The sequence below is a fragment of the Bidens hawaiensis genome, unplaced genomic scaffold (genome assembly GCF_021521415.1).
Source record: "Bidens hawaiensis isolate Kalapana, Puna unplaced genomic scaffold, B.hawaiensis_p1.1 tig00014347_1, whole genome shotgun sequence".
In the NCBI taxonomy this organism is placed as follows: domain Eukaryota; kingdom Viridiplantae; phylum Streptophyta; class Magnoliopsida; order Asterales; family Asteraceae; genus Bidens; species Bidens hawaiensis.
Window position 1 is genome coordinate 1629 of NW_027492239.1, and position 21898 is coordinate 23526.

At 35.1% G+C, this 21898-nt stretch overlaps 1 pseudogene; it reads left to right on the plus strand.

The window, feature by feature from the left end:
- Positions 1–1379: 1379 nt before the first annotated feature.
- On the plus strand, positions 1380–3289 carry LOC143546444 (pentatricopeptide repeat-containing protein At3g06430, chloroplastic-like; annotated as a pseudogene).
- Positions 3290–21898: the final 18609 nt, after the last annotated feature.

A 21898-nucleotide genomic window follows, 5' to 3' on the forward strand; every position in this document is an offset into this window, starting at 1 on the left:
TAGTATATTATTGTTCAAAGGTTTATTGCCATAAAAACCTTTGTTTCTTTTTCGTACATTTAATTTGCCGGGATCTTCGTCTCCATTTAAGCAAAAGATTAATCACCATTGAATATTGATTCCTTCTTTTATAAATACAATACTTGCCTCATGTATACAAGATGCATTTAACCCATTTAGCTTCTTTCTAAAACTCCATGCCTTTTGTTTTTCTGTTACGTTGTGACAACCTCGCAACTAGACTTTTCTAAAGTTGTGATAGGCAGTCAAGCAGACCGAGTAAGTTCGACTGTCGTTTTAATATCCACGGTTCACCAAGTTCAGCATCCTTTACTTCCTGCTCAATGATTTATTATTTCGACGTTAGTCGTTAATTCAGGTTTGGACATCTTAACAACTTATGTGTACGGATTTAGTTTCCATTACTTCGTAATAGGAAATTTTAATTCGTTAATTTTTTTTTGAAAATTGACTTTCATTAAAAACAGACACAACCAACGACTATCACCAAGACGGAGAAAGACGCTGAAAACCAAAAACCAAAACCAACGATCGTAGTGTATTTATTGTATATATAAATAGTTATATATAGATATATTGAATTATTGACGCATTGAACAATTGATTGCGACGCACCATAAGGTGACGCGCTGAAAAAGTGATTGCGACGCACCGAAAGGTGACGCGCTGAAAAAGTGTATGTGACCAAGTGAATGTGTTTATTTGACCAAGTGAATGTGTTTATTTTTACCAAGTGAATGTGAATTATTGAATTTCTTTGTATATATATTGATTGTTAGCGATTAAATAGGACATATCATTATCGTTATAGTTGTTGTCCCACTGAGTAATTTTTTACTCAGGCGTGCATATTTCATTTATATGTACGTCAGGTAATAGGGCTATCTGGAAGGATCTGTTCGATGGCTTAAGGGAAAAATCTTAATGATTCAAGGATTTTTAAGAACAAATAACAAAAATATATTTTGTATTTGATGTTTTGTAATTTTTGTAAGCGATTTAAATGTTTTATCATCAATGAAAATCAATGCTTTGAGTTCTGACCTACTGTAAAAGTGACATGTCAGCCCTATCGCGGGCGGAGTGTTACACCTTTAGTTAGGACTGTCACTAGCCAAGTTTAAAGTTGAGACTGTTATTCGTCAATATAACATAGTTCGGATTATTTAAAACCAATAAACCTTAAACAAATGTGTAAAATTGTAAAACTACTCTTACTTGTGTTGAGTAAGTATTAACCCATATATTTGAAGAGGGGTTATATTGAGCAATAAGAAGATTTGGAAGGGTGAAATATTAAAGTGAGTCAAACTTGTTATCCTTATCTCTAAACGGACTCAAAACAATCATCTAAAACGATGCTGCCGTCGTCATCATCCGCAGCATGGTCTGTTTCGTTGTCGTCGTCGGTTTCACTATCCTCCGACAACCGCATTAATTACCGCATAACCAGCACCAACACCTCTCCTAGGTTGTTCCAAGTACGGTGTGCAATCAGGTCATCAGTGGCGGCTGCTGAACCAAAGAAGAAGAGAATATGGAAGCAAGGGGAGTACCCCGGTGACGTTTGTAGATAGGAATAATAAGAGAAGAACACCGATTAAGAATATTAAGAAGAAGCTGGATCGGAAAGAGTGACTTGAATCCGTGGGTTAATACTGTTACGCAGGCTTTATCTGATGCCATTGACACCAAAAACTGGTTAAGAGCCCTAGAGGGTAACATTTATTTTTATTCTTTTTCATACGGTCAGGCCTGGTGTTATCAAAAGTGATGAACAAATTGTTTTTATTTCTTTCCATAAGTGTATTTTAGACACGATAAAGTACTTTAATATATACTAAAATTCTGGTTGATTGTGTAAGTAAATAGATAAAGTATGTTATTTCTTTTTTTATTTATTTATAAAACCTGAAAAGGGGTGTCTTAAGAACAATATGCATACAAAACTAAAACTACTTAAAACATGAATCAATTTTGTTATACAACAAACCAGAATAATTTCTATTTCAGGTATTCAAGATGCTAAAGGAACAACCATTTTATCAACCAAAAGAGGGAACCTACATGAAACTAATTGTCCTGGTGGGCAGATGCGGTCAGCCCCAACACGCTCGCAACCTTTTTAACTCCATGATCGAAGAGGGACTCGAACCGACCCCCCAAATCTACACAGCATTACTTGCTGCATACTGCAGAAGCAACCTCATTGACGAGGCGTTCAAAGTTTTAGAACAAATGAAGAACCTTCCATTATGCCAGCCTGATGTTTACACGTTCAGCATCCTCATCAAAGCCTGCGTTGACGCCTCAAGGTTCGACCTTGTTGAATCCTTGTACCAAGAAATGGATGAAAGATCTGTAACTCCAAACACGGTCACCCAAAACACGGTTCTTGCAGGTTATGGAAAAGCAGGTAAGTTTGATTTAATGGAGAAAGTGCTTCTCGGGATGCTCGATAGCACATCCTCCAAACCCGATGTGTGGACGATGAACACGATCCTCAGCTTGTTCGGCAACTTGGGTCAAGTTGAAACGATGGAGCGATGGTATGAAAAGTTTAGAAACTTTGGGATCGAGCCGGAGACGCGCACGTTTAATATTTTAATAGGCGCGTACGGGAAGAAAAAGATGTATGATAAGATGTCGACGGTGATGGAGTACATGAGAAAGCTTTCGTTTCCGTGGACCACGTCTACTTATAATAATGTGATCGAGGCGTTTTCGGATGTGGGTGATGCGAAGAATATGGAGTACACGTTTGACCAGATGCGGGCCGAGGGTATGCGCGCCGACACGAAAACGTTTTGTTGTTTGATCCGAGGGTATGCGAACGCGGGCCTTTTTCATAAGGTGATAAGTATGGTTGAACTAGCTGGGAGATTGGAGATACCCGAGAACACGTCGTTTCATAACGCGGTGATTTATGCGTGTGCGAAGGCGGATGATTTGATGGAGATGGAGAGGGTTTATAGGAGGATGAAGGATAAACAGTGTAGGGCTGATGCAACCACTTTTGCTATTATGGTTGAGGCTTATAAAAAGGTAGGAATGAATGACAAAGTCTTTGATTTGGAACAGGAACAAGAACAAGAACAAGAACAAGAAATGTTGTTGAGTGTTACCTAGTATTTACTCATGGTTTTTGTCAGAGGTTAGATAATAGTTAGTTTTTGTATGTGTGGGCATATGCTGCATATATGCAGTAATTATAAATTATAATATCTTGTATATGTAAGTTTTGTTTTTTACTTTTTGTTTATTTATCTTCACTTTTTGTTAACTATAGTTTATATAAGTACATGTTAAGTTATGATTATACAAATGATCAATGTGATTTGGGACTTTCAGCAAAGAAACATGGAGGTGCACATTTCGCTTAACCATTAACCGGTTAATATGCTAACAGGGTTTGTTTTTTTTTTGTTTTTTTTTTTTTGCGGAAATTAACCGGGTAGACCGGTTAATCAGATCGGGTAGTACCCGGTTAATACCCGAACCGGTTAGAAAAACCCTTTTTTAAAGCTTGAAAAATAGAAAAAATGCTGGAAAAAAAAACTGGAAAAGTCAGAAAAAATAAAAAAAAAGCTTGTTTTTGATTGATTTTTGCACATTTTTATAATCATGCTTCAAAACAATACATAAATAACTTGAAAATAAACGTTTGTAATTGTCGTGACATGAAATTCGTTCGTTTGTTCTCTACGTTTATTGTTTTATTCTTCCTTTCGGGCTTCGACTTCATCGTTTAATGCTTTTATTACATGTCGCCTAAATCAAGGAGACAAAGGGTTCCGGCTTGCAAGTTTTGAGATCCAGATCTTGATTTGCTTTACACCTAAAAGTAAACTTTATATAATAATTAATATTTGTTATTTAATATATTACAAAATGTTAGTTCCGGATATCCGAAATATCCGAATTTTTTAAAAGTTACTTTTCGAATCCGAAAATTCGGATATTTGAATTTTCAGATATTTTGGATTCGGAATTTCGGATTCGGTTTCGGATTCAGATATTTTTGAACACCCTACCCGCCCTGGCGTCCGGTATACTATCGAATACCTTCTGCCAAAATCGCCTCCGCCAGAGGAAGGATCTCAAAAACCTTCCGCTAAGAACGCCTTGGTGTTAGGTATACTATGAAGTACCTTCCGCCAAGATTGTCTCCACCAGAGGAAGGATCTTCAAAACCTTTCGCTAGGAACGCCTTGGCGTCATGTGTACTATTAAATACCTTCCATCAAGATTGTCTCCGCTAGAGGAAGGAGCTCCATAATCTTCTGCTAGGAGTACCTTGGCATAAGGGATACTACCAAATACATTTCGCCCAAGGTGCTTCCGCCATGATGCATAGAGGCAACCCCCCGCGGGGGGGGGGGGGGGGACAAATAGCGCGGGGAGGCTCCATAAAAGGTGTCCCAACCTCATCAACCCATAATTCTTCTCGATATTAACTATTAGACAGACATAGTCTAATATTATGTTATATTAGAGAGATTAGAGTGTAATATTGTATTATATATATTCAGCAAATAGGATTACAATCATAATTCAATAACAATTACATCTTTACCAAGTTTAACTTGGTATCAAAGCCAGGGATCAAACCCTAATTCTGCCGCCATCCCTTCTTTTTTTTTTCCGATCACAGCCCTACCACAGCTCTGTTGTCCTCTTTTTCGATCACCCAATCACCATAACTACCCTTGTCGCCTTCTCCCAATCAGAAAAGACTATCCACAACTCTCACAAGTTTGGATTTACCCTGTCCCCCACCAATTATGGTCATTGGAAGACTATGATTCATCCGTTTTTGGTTACAAACAACCTGTTCGGTTATATAGATGGAACAATTCCATCTCCAGCACCTACTATTCCTGTTTCATCTTCTGTTGGTAAAGACAAGGAAGATGCTCTCCCACGACAAACCCAACTGAATCCTTAGCATGCAATCTAGGTCTCTAATGATGCCTATATTCGCATGCTCCTGTTGTCCATAATCTCTGAAAGCTCTTTTCAGCACGTGCGGGGCTCTACTTCTAGGGAGTTTTGGTTGTCTATGGATTGTGCTTATGCTCCTCATACATGGACTTGCCCAAATCACCAGTATAAAATACACGGGCAAATAAACCTCGAATCAACTCCCGATCAAACTCGCACGGGTTATCTATATTATCATCAAACTGCAAAACTCTTCTGATAACTCCTCGTGTGATAATAATAGACTTCCCGTTGATAGTAACTGTGATGTGATTCTCAGCTTCAACATAGCGGGCTGAATTCCAGAATTGACGTATAATGCTGAAATGAACATTCGGTCGAGCTGTCACAGTATAATGAATCACCGAACGTCTTATAAATGTCAACAAATCTCCAAATACGTCCTCATCAGCAAATTTCGTACCGATAAAAGCACAGATGTTATGCTTTTTGTCGTACGATAATAAAGACAACGCCTGTTGTTGTTGGTGTTGTTGTTGTTGTTGCGGTAGCTCAGCAGTAGGAGGATCCCGATCCATATTATCAGCCATGACTGATAATAAATAAACCCGAGAATTAGTGACAATGAATAAAAATTATTTTAAAAAATTTTAAAATAATTTAAATATGTCATTCGTTAAATTTTCTGATTCGTTATAACGAAATGGTGATTCATTATGACCAATTAGCTAATTCGTTATCAAGTAAATAAGGCGAATTAAGTTTAACGAATCAGGAATGGAAGGATGACGAAGTAAAGTTTGATTCGTTATGAATAATGATTTATATCCTGATTCTTGTGACCTGTGTAATGAATTTGACACGAATTAGTTCCATTTCGTTACAATATATAACGAATGGCTCTTAAGCTTAATCTTTGACCAATGAAAGTCCAAGTCAAAACTGGCAAGAACATCAACAAGTCAAAATAACAAACTGAAATCAATTCAAACATAATCAACGATGTGAAACAAAACAAATGATCACAAGGATCTCGAAAACACCTCGCGAACTCATTCAACTTGTCCATTTACACCAAAAAATGGTATATAAAAGGTAAATTAAGGGTTTCGTAATAACTTAAAATCGATACAAGAATCAACTAATTGACCCTTAAGATCTTCATAAATTTTGACGAAAATCATCACGTCGTGATCGTGTTTACCTTACGAGTAAATATTGATAATCAAAACACGATATAGTGAAGGTCGATAATTCTGGAAAAAATCGGCCAGAGTTTCGTGTTTCGTTATATAAGGGAGAAGAAAGGTGAAGAGTGAAGACGAATGGGCTTCACATATCCCTATATACTCTGACGTGGCACAAACTCCAATGCAATGAATCGTCAGATTCGTTTAAATTTGAAATAACGAATCAGGTGATTCGTTATCATAAAAGCACATGTGGCATAACACATTAATGTTAATTTGTTAAATTATGTATAACGAATTAGAAGTCATTTGTTACAGAGTGGTGGAAGCAAATTAAGTTAACGAATTGGAATGCAATTCGTTATGAATGACCTTAATTCGTTATATATGAATAACGAATTACATTTATGTAACTTTAAGTTAAATAATTAAATAAATAAATCAATTAAATAAAATAATAATTAAATTATTTAAATAAAGTATTAAATGTTTATTGATACCAATTTTTTAATTAAATAAAGCAACAAAATCCCGTATCTCGATGATCAAATACCTTAAAGTATTTTACGATCAGACACTTAACTTTAAAAAAAATGATTAAATAATATGTAAAGGAAAAAGTAAAATCTTTTTGACATTTTGAATTTTTGATGTAAAATATTTTACAAGGAAAATATCCGATAATACAACCTAAAACAGAAAAATGTTTTTGTGTTTTTGTATGATTTTTCAAAAGCAGTACATGCGAGTTTAAGCAAAGAATCATATTGACCAAAATGCCCTTCCATCATAGTTTTATATTTCAGCAATATTGTGACTAGCGTTAAGTCGGTCATTGATATTGTTTTCCACTTAAATCTTATAACAAACTTTCAAGCGTTTTTGTGATATGATTAATTGTTCAATTAGAGCACAAAATATCAGAAACTATCAGCCTCTAATCTCGGTTCAAGCTTAGTTTGATTTTTACCATATCACCCAAACTTGACTTAAACCTGAGGGCCACGGGATCGATTAAAACGAACAATAATACGTAAATAACAACAATTATAATAAACGAATCTTGTATTATTGATTTGTAATTGAAACGGATGATTACAAGTGATGGTGGTCGGAGGTATTTATACCCTCGCCAGCGGTTACATTCTACCGTCACGATGATACGTATAAACGACCCAACCCTTCTAACTAATTACAATAGTATACACCAACTATTAACTAATTACACTTTGTACCCTAACTACACTAACTGAACATTCTAACAGAGTTTATCTATTCTTTATAAACTAACGAAATATTTAACGGAACTTTAACGAGATCGATGATTAACCAACAATCACCCTGTGACATTCGTCAATTTCGGATTTCGATTTTCTTTCACGCTTTATTTTAATATGTTATACTTCGAACCCGTCATGTAGGTGTGTACAAATCGTTGTTTATTTAACATAAAAATTAGTTTATAAGTTGTAAGGGGTAATCTTTGCCATTTTTTAACCTATATTAACTTTTATTAAGTTTTATACCCCTTTTGTAAAACAATTAGAACATGAGGGGCCAAAATGTAATATCTATATACCATATATATATTAAAAACCCTAACCCTAGTTTCATTATAACCACCAGCCGCCACACCCCCCCAACCGATTTCCGGCGAAGAAGCTTCCGGCCACCACCTCTCACCGCACACCACCGAAGCTCCCAGCCCCCATCTCTTCTCACTTTTCCCGGCAGCCGACTCCGGCGACCTAACCACCTCCGATACACCACCACCGTACCCCCACCCTCTCAGCCCCCTCATTTTCCGGCGAGCACACCACCATTTCCCTTCCTCTCTTGGTTTCTCCGGCAGCCGTAGCTCTTCACCTCTCCGCGCGTTTTTCCGGCAACCGAAAAACCGGCAACCGGTGCTCCGCCGTGGCCTCACTCTCCCCGCCGTGCCGCCGTCTCTCTCTATCTCTGTCTCTCTCTCCGTTTCTCCCTCTCTCTCTCCCTCCGGTTTCTGTTTTGTTTCCATCTCCGGCAGGTTCGGTTAGTTTACTTCCCGGTATAGAGCTACGACTTGGGAACAGTTAATAGGTAAATTAATTTGGGATTTTGGTATTATTAGTTTTTACATATTTATCGGATTTAAATTGTTAATAACTGGTTTGGTAGTATCGGTTAATTTTTGGTTAAATACTTTGAAACGGGTTGGATGAATATTGGTGTTGTTTTGAATTGGGGATAAGATGAACATTGGGTTTGGTTAGCTAAGACGGAATACACCCGGTTTACTAACCACTTAAAAATCAGTTTTGGATTTATGTTTAAAAATAAATATATATATATATATATAAATGTTATATTATTATTTTAGGTTTAATTCATATTGTTACTATTATATATTACCATCACTATATATAAATATATAATATATATAAAAGACTTATTTTTAAAGTTATAAATACTATTTTATTATTATTACTATTACTATTATTATTATTAGTATTAGTATTATTGTTAATGTTATTGTTATTATAAATATTAAAGTTGTTAATATTATTATTATTAAAGATCTTATTATTATTATTTACTAAGATCATATTTCTATCATTTATTTATTATCAATAATATTATTATATTTATTTGTGAATTCGTTTAGAAATTGAACCGACATCGAGAATGATGTCATTATTACTATCAATATTTTTTTTACTAGTATTATCATTTTTATCAACAACGCTTAATTTAATACTTGGATTTTTATTCTTTAACTATTATTATTAGTACCATACTATATTAGTATTATTAATAATAATTATTGTTATTATTATTATCATCGTTATCTTATATATATATATATATATATATATATATATATATATATATATATATATATATATATATATATATATATATATGATTGATTTCTTTTGAGAACCGCTTTGAGTTTTAAGAACTCGAAAGAACTCAACGTGACAACTTTTTTTTTGAATTTTTTTTACACATGTGTAATACGTAAGTGTAAGTAATGTACAAAAATTTACCGTAATTTTTTACACACCGAATCGACTTTTTACACATGTGTAACTAAAGTTTAAACTTGTGTAATCAACATAAATCTTTATTCTCTCTCCTGATTCTTTTTTTATTCAAATTTAATCTCAGCCACATATTCTAACTCATTTAATTAAATGTGTGGTCCAAAATTGAGTTTTTAAAGTTCTTACAACTCATTAAAGTTCTCAAAATAACCCTCCCCTATATATATATATAACATATCTTTTTTTTTGAATTATTATTGTCATTTCTAGCATTATCATTAATAATATTATTATAAATTTTATTATCTATTCATTTCCATAAAACCGAACTCTTGATTTAAACACGTATTGTTTCTTTTAATATTGGTTTAACTATTTAAAAGCCCAATAAAATAATATTGTTTTATTTTAATTATCAATTTAGTATGAGTCTCTAATAATTAACAAATTAACCGGTAATCCGATTAACAACTTGTTGAGTCTAACAATTGACCTAAGGGGGAGATTGTTGAGTCAAAGATTTGTTCTAAAAGACATATGGAAGATTGGAATCTTCTCAGCCTCCTCAGAATTCGCTAAGTATGGATCCGAGCACACCTTAGACCTCCGAGCAAGCTTTTTACTTAGCCGGGTACGATATTTTGTCTATCGGGCAAGGTTATCTTCAAGAAGTCTTCTTTAGTGGATATCCGAGCAGGGTTTGCAAATTAGTACATTGACGGGCAAGGTTCACTAGTTTATGTAGATCCGGGCAAGGTTCACTTTATCAAGCAAGTTTGTTCTTCAGAGCCAAGTAAAGTTCACTCCCGAGTAAGCTTTTGGCTTACCAAGCTCATGAAGCCAAGTGATTGGAAGACCGGGCAAGGTATTCGTTAATAATTGTGGTCCAAGTAGGCTTGATGTTTTAATGGAATATTTTTAAGTATCATCGGGCAAGGTTCAACTCAAGCAAGGAACAGTGCTGCCGAGTACACTTTGCTAATAAGTTATTCTCTAACAAAGAGTTGAATGGACCATCGAAGAACAAGGTTGCTCGTAAGGGTTTGTCGGGCAAAGTCTGGCAAAGTCAGGAAGATTGAAGTCTACCCGGTGAATATTTTACTTGGTAAAATACTCTTCAGGTAAAGTCTACTCGGAAACTGATCCTAGGCACACTTCTATGTTACCAAGTCCTGAAGGATGGCAGAGCCTACTCGGAAAATGGATATTGTTGCAAAGCCTACCCGGAAGACTTGTTTTACACTTAGAATATTTCTGATTATATAATTTGAATATGTATTTATGTTTGGGGTTTCTAGAAGGAATGACAGCTGTCCTAGGGTGACGGGCCTATAAATAGAATGTTTTAGGGCACGCCGCCTAAGGACCAGCTAAGAATTTTGTGCCTTTACACTTTTCGGATAAGAAAGAATATTTCTCGAAAGTGACGGCGGTCCTAGAATAGTACGGATAAAACTTTCCTTCAAGAAACCCTAAATCGATTACCCTTTGTATGATGAACATTATATAAATGGAAATCTTTTGAGTGAATCTTGTGTGTGTTAGTTACCTTTGATTACTGTTTAGAAACCACATCGTTTGTTATTAATTCCGCCTTTAACAAACGGTAATCTTTCTAAATATAACAACCCGTCATTAACTCCCTTGTCGACACATCTATTTGTGTGAGTTATGGCATGATTTGAATAAGATCTAGCTGAAATCGGGGACCTGACAAGTGGTATCAGAGCTTGTTGCTGCTATTTTCGAAAGATTGTTGCTGATTGAAAATTTGAAGAAAGATGACGTAAGCAGACAACTGTTCCATTGAAAAGTGACGTTAGAAGCTCTGTTCTTCATTTTTCTTCCAGATCTACAATCATTTGGTGTTTTCTCTTCCTTATTTTGTTTAAAGTTTTAATTTTTATATATAAATCTTGTTCTAATCGCATCAGACAACTCAGATTTGAACAACCGGTTTTCAGATCTGATTATTTTTGAACTCTGTTTTTACAAAGAAACTACTTTTGATTTCTCAAAATGTCTGGTTACGAAGAACAAGAAGTGTCTAATAACAAGATTCCTAGACTGTATGGACATGATAATTTCACAAAATGGAAGGTCTTGTTTGAAGCAGCCGTATGCTATAATGATGTTGATATGTGGAACTCAACCAAGAATGGTCCACACGGGACTGTTGAGGAAGGTGAAAATCAAGCTGCAACTGCTGCCGTGAGAGAAAGATTGAGAAAGGTGGATGACAAGGCTTTAACAATGTTGAAATTAGGTCTGTCTTGGGAGATACTTACCAAGGTTGCACATCATCCCAACGCAAAGGCAATGTATGATGCAATACTTGAAATGTTTGAGGGAAATGTTGAGCTCAAAAACATCAAGAAGCAGAGATTGAAGCAGCAACTAGAAAGATTTAAGTATAAAGATGGAGAAAGGTTAAAGTCTATTCTTGAAAGGTTCCTAGCAATAGTGAATGATATCAGAACCACAGACTATGTCATGACTGACTTTGACTTGAACACCAAGCTGCTCAACTCTATTCCAAAGGAATGGTATACTGCATGCAAATTCATCCTTCAGAAGCACAACTTCAATGACTTGAAATTGGATGATGTAGTGTGCTTTCTTCAAGCTACAGAGATTGAGATGATAGAGAATAAGATGATTAAGGAGGAAAGACCCTGTTTCAATGTTTCAAATGCATTGATTGCTCCTATGGGAAATTTGACTACCAAGAATCAACAACAAATTCCCATTATTGAAGAACTAGTTGAGCATAGTACTGATACTCCAAAATCTTTTGTTGGGGTTGGCACAAGTAATCTTGGAAACCAGCAAAGATTCAATGTGCAACTGATTGATGACACTGATTCAGCCTCAATGACTAGTGGGAATGTACCTCATACTAGTGGTGGAAATGGTTAAGGTAGTGAAGCACATACCTTGCTTTCAATGTTTACAAAGTCATATAATGCATTTGTTGCAAAGAATTTAATTCACGCAAGTGTGGTACAAGATGATCTTGAGCAGATAGATGCTGATGACTTGGAGGACATGGATTTGAAGTGGCAAGCAGCCATGTTGGCTCTTAGAAGCAAGAGACTATATAACAGGACTGGTAGGTCACTCCTATCAGGTCCTAATGAGAGAATTGGTTTTGATAAGTCAAAGGCTATTTGCTATAATTGTCAACAGCCTGGTCATTTTGCAAGAGAATGTAACATGCCAAAAAACTTTCATATGAACCAGTTTCAAAACCAACCAAGAAATCAGCAACCTCTACATCAATAGAATCAGCAGAGAATCAACAACAACAACAACTTTAACAACAATACCAACAACAACTATAATCCCAACTTCAACAACTTCCAACCTCAAATGAACAATCATAATCAAAGAATGCCTCAGAATCAAGGTTTTCAGAGAAACAACAACCAAAACCTTCAAACTGTTCTAGACAACACTATTTCAGCCAACCAAAATCAGATCAGAAATCAAGGAAATGTTGCTGTAACAACACAGCATGAGGGTAACTTTGATTGGAGCAATCATGAAGAAGACATTGCAGATAATATCAAGAAAGCAAATGTGGCATTCATGGCCACAATTGAGAAAGAAACTGTATCATCATCTCAGGTACACTCTGCTCCTACTATTGATTTAAATGAAGTTATCAATGATTTGAAAATGAAACCAGGCAAGCTGGAAAGTGAGTGTTTTAAAAAACAAAGTATAATCAATGCATATGAGGCAAGTGAACTGATGAGTGAAGAAAGAATGAAAAGTTTGGAAGAAGATTGTGTAAACAGTTACAGAGCTCATAAAAGGTTCACAACTGAAATAGATGGGTTGAAGAAAATGATTATAGAAGAGAAGGTGCAGAACACAAAACTGCAAGCTGACAATGAATTCTTGAAGAACTTGGTCTCCACTAGAAACATCTGTGGAATTCTAAACCAAGTTAAGGAAGAAGACAAGTACAAAGTAGTACCACCACCTTTCAACAACAACTTTATGCCAAAAGTTAATAAAGAGAAAAGAAATGCATATCTACAACAATTCAAAGATGTTTTTCAAGACAAAGAAGAACTTGTGGATTTGTATAAGAATGTTGAGGTGAGTGATGAAGGAGAGTTTGTTGTGAAGAAAGATTTGAAAGAAGAAAAGTCAATTGGAGTTCAAGTCTCTGAAGATGACTTTGACTCAATTGATTTGAATCAAGATGACTTGAGTGATTTGAGTGATCAAATCACTGATGAAGAAATCAAAGCTGCTGAAAGAGGAAGAAAATACAAGAAACCAGAATCTATTGACAAACTTCCAATGTATCCACCAGTCACACCTAGAATGAAGAAACAGAATGAAAGAATGAAGAGAGAGCATGTGTCCTTTGACATACGTGAAAAGAAGACGGTAAATTACAATGTTGTAAGGCCTCCAAGCCAAGAAGTGTTGGAAAAGATAAAGCAGAACAACAAGAAAAAGGTGAATGAGAATGTAGATGTTGAAAACTTTATCCCAATTTACCCTATTTTCTCTAATCATGAAGTCCTTCTTGATATTGGAGAAGTGGAAACAATGGAAGAATATGAGAAGAGAAAATCAAGACATAAAGAAAATCAAGACGAAGAACCACTGAATATGCAAAAAGTTGTGTTTGTAAAGAGCAAGACTGAAAGACAAGACATCAAGATTGAGGAATTTATTCCTTTCTCAATCAACTTTGATAGTTTAAAGAATCAGAAGATCATTGGAGTCAAAGAACCCAGACCAAGTGAAAGATTCAAGTAAGAAAAAGAACATGAGAAATACAAAGGAAAGGTTTGGTGTAAGAACTGTGATGAGTATGGTCATCATACAGACTCTTGTAATGAAAGACTCAAATTCAAGCCTTTTCATGTCCCAAATGAAACAAAGTATGGACAATACTTTGTTGTGTACAAGCAAAAGTATGATGAGTACCTAGGAAAGGGAAAAGTTTATGAAAAGGAAGTTCCGAAGAAAGAAAGCCAAAGCCCTTCAATGAAAGCCAAGAAACTTGTGGCTAAGCATGCTCAAAGGAGTAAATCTCCTGTAAAGCAGGAGAGAAAGGTCAAACAGAACTCTCAACCCTTGAGAATCATCCCTAAAAGGGAGACTCAATCTGTGAAATCTGATAGTTCTCAAGGACCACCAAACAGTGAAAAGACAAGTATCAAAGGTGCATTTCCTAGAATAAAACCAACTGAACTCACTGGTGATGAAAAGTTTCTAATGAAACATGGGTTTGAACCTGAAGGATTCCTTTAGAAACCCAAGGCGGAAACCAAGGTTGAAACAGTTGCTGATGTAAGAGACTACTCTGAAAAGAAAGACTATGTGGTGAAGGAGTGTGACACTACATCAGAAGACTGTCTAAGCTCAACCTCATTTGTTAAAACTCCAAGAGAGTGTGGTTATGAAACAGATAATTCAGACAATATAGAAGTCACTCATGAAGATCCTGAACCAACAACACTCACTTCCCAAGCTGCCACTGAAACTGAATCTGATGAGCTGCAAGTTGATCTAACTTGCACTTCATAACTCAACTAATCAAACTCTTTGTTTTGTGCAGGAACAGTCCACTCCTTTGAATGACATATGGTATATGGATAGTGGTTGTTCTAGGCACATGACTTGTGACAAGAGATCACTTGTCAATTATGAAGAAAAGTTTGAAGGTCCTGTAGCATTTGGAAGTGATGAAAATGGTGGAAAGATTGTTGGGAAAGGAATCTTAACAAATGGAAAAGTTTTTTTTGATAATGTGTTTCATGTTGAGGGCCTTCAGTATAATTTACTGAGTATATCACAAATGTGTGATAAGGGTTACAAAGTTAGTTTTGATGATTCCCACTGTTTCATCCTAAAACCTGAGTTTGTGATTCCACCTGAAATGATTATGATGATGGCACCAAGAAATGACAACTTATATGAATTGAATATGAAAGAAGCTGTTTCAAGGGGAGGTGCATGTTTTGTGTCCAAAGCCACTGAAAATGAATCAAAATTGTGGCATAGGAAACTGTGGCATGTGAACTTGAAGAACATGAATAGACTTGTCAAAGGTGAGCATGTAATAGGCTTACCTACAAGAGAGTTCAAATTGGAAGATCATTGTAGTTCATGCCAAAAAAGAAAAAAACACAAATCTACTCATAAGCCAAAGCTCATCAACTCAATTGATCAAGTACTTGAATTACTTCACATGGATCTCTTTGGTCCTGTGAGTGTGTCAAGTATAGGAAAGAAAACATATTGTCTTGTGATCATTGATGACTATTCAAGATATACTTGGGTTTATTTCCTAAGTACAAAGGATGAGACTGCAGATTTAATTAAAGGTTGTGTAACAATGATTGAGAACAAATTGAATAAGAAGGTTAAAATGATGAGAAGTGACAATGGTACTGAGTTAAAAAATGGAGTCATGCAAGAATTGTGTACAGAAAAGGGAATACTTCAACAATTCTCAGCTCCTAGAACTCCTGAACAAAATGGTGTTGTAGAAAGAAGAAATAGAACTTTGATTGAAGCTGCAAGAACCATGTTAGCAGATGCTAATTTACCTGTTACTTTTTGGGCTGAAGCCATAAATACAGCCTGCTATGTTCAGAACATGGTACTTGTCAACAAAAGGCATAGCAAGACTCCTTATGAAATTTTTCACAACAGAAAGCCTTATATCAAGTTTTTCAAGCCCTTTGGATGTACATGTTTTCTTCTGAACACTAGAGACTATTTGAACAAGTTTCAGACTAAATCTCTAGATTATTTCTTTGTTGGATATTCTACACACTCAAAGGCATACAGAGTATATGTGAAAGACAATTTGAGTGTTATAGAATCATCTGACATCATCTTTAATGAGAATCAATTCAACACAGTTGATGGTGCAGCATGGCTGTTTGATCATGAAAAGTTGATAAAGTATTTTAAGATTTATCCTGAAGACTTTGATGACTCATTCTATATGACCAGTGAAATTGAAGAGAAAAAGAAGAAACCATTGGACTTAGAAGAGTTGTGGAAAAAGGTTGCTAAAAAGGAAAAGGAATATACTTTTGTAAAAAATTCCTCAAATGATATTGTTGAGCAAGATCAAGGAAATATTCAAGAAAACAATCACAGTCCTGAACATGATCATACTGAGATCAATCAAGACAATCAAGAAGTACAGAATGATCAAGTTCAGAATGAGGGAAACACAAGCAACCAAGCAAATGAAGAAGAAGCTGCATCTACTGCAAGGTTTCAAGACCTGTTTCAAAGACTGAATTTAGAAAACAATGCTGCATCTACTTCAAGACAACATAATGAAGAAGCACCAGAATTTCATGATGCAGAAACTGATTTGATCATTGAAGAACCTGATCTCAATGAACCAAATCTTGACACAAATATGTCTACAGATATGATTGTACAAACTACTTATGTGGAAAAGAATCATCCTTCTGAAAACATCATTGGAGATTTGCATGAAAGAGTCACAAGGAGTCATTCTGAGAGTGCAAACATCTGTCTTTACTCATGCTTTCTATCCCAAATAGAGATAAAGAACATTGCTCAAGCACTAAAAGACAATAGTTGGGTGGAAGCAATGCAGGAAGAGCTAGCACAGTTCAGAGATCTATATGTGTGGGATCTTGTTGACAGGCTAATAGACAGATATGCAATAGGAACTAAATGAGTTTTTAGAAACAAAAGGGATGAGAGGGGTTTGGTGATTAAGAATAAAGCTAGACTTGTGACACTGGGATGCCTTCAAGAAAAAGGAATAAACTTTGAGGAAGCCTTTGCACCTGTTGCAAGACTTGAAGCTATCAGGATTTTTCTTGCATATGCTGCCTCAAAGAACATTAAGGTGTTCCAGCTTGATGTTAAGTCTGCATTTCTAAATGGAAAGATTGATGAAGAGGTGTATGTAGCTCAACCTCCAGGTTTTGAGGATCCTTTGTATCCAAACAGGGTGTATAAGTTGAACAAAGCCCTATATGAATTGCATCAAGCTCCTAGACCTTGGTATGATGAGCTGTCAAATCATCTTCTTGAAAATGGTTTTAAAAGAGGAGCCATTGACAAGACACTCTTCTACAAAAGAAAGGGATCAGACTTGCTTCTGTTACAAGTGTATGTGGATGACATCATCTTTGGATCTACAAATGAACAAATGTGCATGGAGTTTGAAGGGGTAATGAAGTCCAAATACAGCATGAGCTCTATGGGAGAAATGAAATTCTTCTTTGGATTGTAAGTTCAACAGAAAACTGAAGGGATCTTCATTTACCAGACCAATATGTGCAGGACATTTTGAACAAGTTCAATTGTCATGAATACAAAACTGCTTCAACTCTAATGGACACTAAAGAAAAGATGATTGCTGATGAAAAGGGGGAGCATGTAGATGAGCATGAATATAGAGCCAAAATTGGGTCCCTGATGTACCTTACTGCAACAAGACCAGATATTATGTTTGTTGTATGTCTGTGTGCAAGATTCCAATCAAATCCAAAAGTCTCCCATATGAATGCTGTGAAGAGAATTTTTAGATATTTGAAGGGAAAACCAGACTTGGGAATTTGGTATCCAAAGAATAAATCTTTTGATCTGATTGCCTACACAGACAGTGATTATATGATGGCTGTAACATGAGCAGAAAGTCAACCTCAGGAGGATGTCAATTTTTGGGTGAAAGGCTAGTGTCATGGTAATTCAAGAAGCAAACTACTGTCTCAATCTCCACTGCAGAAGCTGAATACATTGCCGCATCTGCCTGCTGTGCACAAGTTCTATGGATTCAAAATCAGATGCTGGACTATGGTTTGAATTTTCTGAACACCCCTATTCTTATTGACAATACTGCTGCATATTTTATTGTTAAGAATCCAGTTCAACATTCTAAAACTAAGCACATTGAAATCAGACATCACTTCATAAGAGATTGCAGTGAAAAAGGTTTGATTGAAATGAAAAGAGTTGATACAAGTGACAATTTGGCTTACCTATTCACCAAACCACTTGATAGAACCAGATTAAACTTTCTTCTAAAAGCCCTGGGAATGATCAACTCTGATGAGATCTGATTAAGGATGTGTGCCTAGTTGTGTACCTCTCTGTGCTAACTGATTATTATGTTAGAGGTTACACATAATGAATGTTTAATGAATATGCTTGATTATGTTGCTTGATATGTTAACTATTATGTGCTTTAACTGATTATGTGTGCAAAGTTTGACATGATTGATTTGATTAATATGGTTGCATGTTTATCAGTTGATGTGCATTTTTGATGTTAGGATGAGTGTTCTTGTTATGAATTACTTGTTAATGTAAGCTTATCTGACATCATTGCTTAAATGATTGAATATGTGTTTTATATGATCTTCTGATGTTATTAAGTTAGGATAGACCTTGAATGTTAGTACTGTCTACTTATCTTGATGATGTTATGTTTGATTAAGATCTGAATATGTTACAACTGTTTGTGTCAAAATGAGTCTTATGTCAAAATTAAATGATAAACTGAATTTTCTAATGAATTTTGCATAAACACTTTATTTTGGTCAAAACATGAGCAAGTTGATTAATGGTGCTGAGATATGATAAGATTATTCAGTTCAAGCTTTAAAAGAAGCTTAAAAGAAGTATTTTTAAAGAAAAGTCTCAAGTAGTTGTTTTTGCTGAAAACTATGTCATTTGCCCAGTTGGAAGGACATGCACTTGTGTATGTTTGGTCCTTTAATCTCTACAGATTCAAAGGATAGTCATTGACCTGAAAACTGATTGCATTTGGGGCAATTATGACTTGTTTCTTATTCCTTCACTTAAAACTATGTCAATAGCTCTGACTTTGAAAGGACATATATTCACATGTATGTTTGGTCTTGTTGACCACTTGTGATCAAACAGGATAGCCATTTACCTGCCAATGAAGAGAAATTGGGGTGATTGAATATTAAACTGTTTTTATTTGGGAAATGATAGTACATTGACTACTTAGCCAATCATATGGATTTAATAGGCTAAAAGAACCTTAGTATAGTCATTAACATGTATGGTGGCTTTCCCATGATGATGTAAAATATAAGGTGATATAAACATAATGAATATGCTAATCTTTATGTGGAGATACATAGTTGTCTTTGCATGTCTCAAGATAAATCTCTCCAAATGATAGGCAGAAAAGTGATTACCCAGTCATACACAAGCCTGTTGTTATTTGGCCAACCAAAAATGAAACATCTTTAAATATGACAAAGAACATGCTTAAGAAAATTTGAGAAAATATCAAAAACAAGGGGAAGATTGAATAAATCAACCAAAAGTTGATAAATGTTTTAAATATTTTATCAAACAAGAGGGTAACAACTAAGAACTACAAAGATGTTGACATAATCTGTCTCATCTTGAATGAAAGGCCTGTTATTTAATAGTAAGTCCAACGTTCAACCTCTATATATGTTTGAAAATCAAAAATACAAAAAGATCCAATAAGTTCTGTCATACAAAAACAATTTTTGACCAAATACAGGAGGTTGGAGTCAAATTGGGGTGATTTAAGGAAAGCCAAATAAGCTTTGAGAAGAGATATGATGCATCATAGCACAGTGTTGACCATTAATGCATTAAGCTCTTAAATTGAACCTTAATCATATCACCAAAGAGATGAAATTCTTGCTAAGTTAATACATGCTGTTAACCTATCTATGTTGTCATAATAATGCTGAGAATGAAGTACTGAGAAAGCTACTTAGTCAATATGATCCCATTCTTGAGATCATTTCAGAAAATAGCAGAAACTGTTTTGAAGAGAAATACAACTGAAATTTGATCTCTAAATGCACGATTTGCTCTTAAACTATGATCTTTAATGAAAAATATATTTTGACAAGTGGTTTAAGTCAAAAAGTGTTGCATTTTGTCTTTAATAGGTTGAATATGTAAGTTCGGGTAAGGTTTAATGATTTATAACCTTTCCGGGCACTAAACAGTTGAATATGGTTGAATATGTATGTTCGGGTAAGGTTTGATGCTTTATGACCTTTCCGGGCAAGCTTAGTCATTTTTGACTAAGTTTATGATTTTCGGGCATGCTTTGAAGTGTTTACACTTTTCGGGTAGAGTACACTATTGTACTAATTTCCCGAGTAAGCTTGAAGTCTTGAGATGATTATGTGTTATAGCTAGCTTTTAATTCTTGTTTAGAGCAAGCTTTGCATTTTATATGCTGATTGTTAGTCCAAGCAAACTTTGTGAACTTAGGATTTGTACACCGAGTAAGCTTTGTGATTTGTGTGAATATGTTTTTCTTTGAAATTACAAGTGTTTCCGGGCAAACCTTGTTTTCCTGGCACACTTTATATTTCGGGTACACTTTTGTTCCCTCAATATACTTGATAATTTCAAAACTTGATTTTCCAAGTACACTGTCTGCTAGAAGTTCTTTTCTGGGCACACTTTGTACTCTAGGAAGATTATTCGGGTATACTTTGCATAAGAAGGTTGTTCGGGCACACTATACATTAGGAAGGTTGCTCGGGCACACCGTGCAACCATGTATGCTTGATTGAATATGTTTCTTATTATGATAGGGTTTATGCTAGATTAAGTCATTTAATTTGAATTCAAGAAATTTATACGGGTGTCTTAATTGATTCCTAGCAAGGATGTTTATTTGATATTTTATACTTGATTATTTGCCTTGTGATTAAGTTCTCAAGAAATCTAGTATTTCGAGTAAGCTTTCTTCATAGTGTCTTGACTTTAAATTACATAGCTTGACCAAGCAAGGTTTGTAAGTAAAAGGGTTCAGGCAAACTTTGTAAATTCAATAATGAAAATTTTAACTTGCAAAGTTTGATATTTTTATCGAGTAAGCTTTGTAAGTGGAAGTATACCGAGTAGACTTTGCAAGGACTTATTTTTCCGAGTAAGGTTTGCAAAACCTAAATGATAAAAGGTTATATGTGTTACAAATAAATGTTTTTAATATATCAAGTGGATAATGTTACTGTTTGACAGCTAATAATTCACTAAATAACAAAAAACATTTAAAACCCACTTTCAAAAGGTATATAAGAGGGAGTTAGGCATAATTTTTCAACATTACTTTTCCCTCTCTCTCCTTCCACTGCAACTGCTTACTCACAAAGAAACCTAAACCGACTTATCGCATTCATTTCTAATCCAAACCCTAACTTGAATCAGCCCTCAAATTCCGACTCGGTAAGCAATAATAATGTTTTTTTCGATCACGATTAGACTATAATGGGCTATGATTATGTATTTGATTACTAATACTCTGTTTATGTGTTTAGGTTATAAACTTGTCGAAGAACAGGTTCTTGATGATTTTTCTCTCGTTCTTCTTCATTTTTATATCTTGAAATTACTTAAAGTACTGAACTTTATGACTAATTTCACTTTGAATATGTTTGATTGTGTTGTTCAGATATGGCAGAAGAAGAACAACCCAAATACTTCTTTGAGAAGAAGCATAACATGTGTGCACTATTACAAGTCACACCTGATAACGAGCCGGTAGCGAGAATGATTACATGAATGGCTCGATCGAATGTCAGTTTCGCTTTTACTGAATGCCCAATTATCTACAGAAATCATTCACTAGATTTCTGGAGATCTGCAAGACTTGTGGACGATATAAATGGTCGGAGAATTGAAGCAACAGTTGCAAGCCATGAG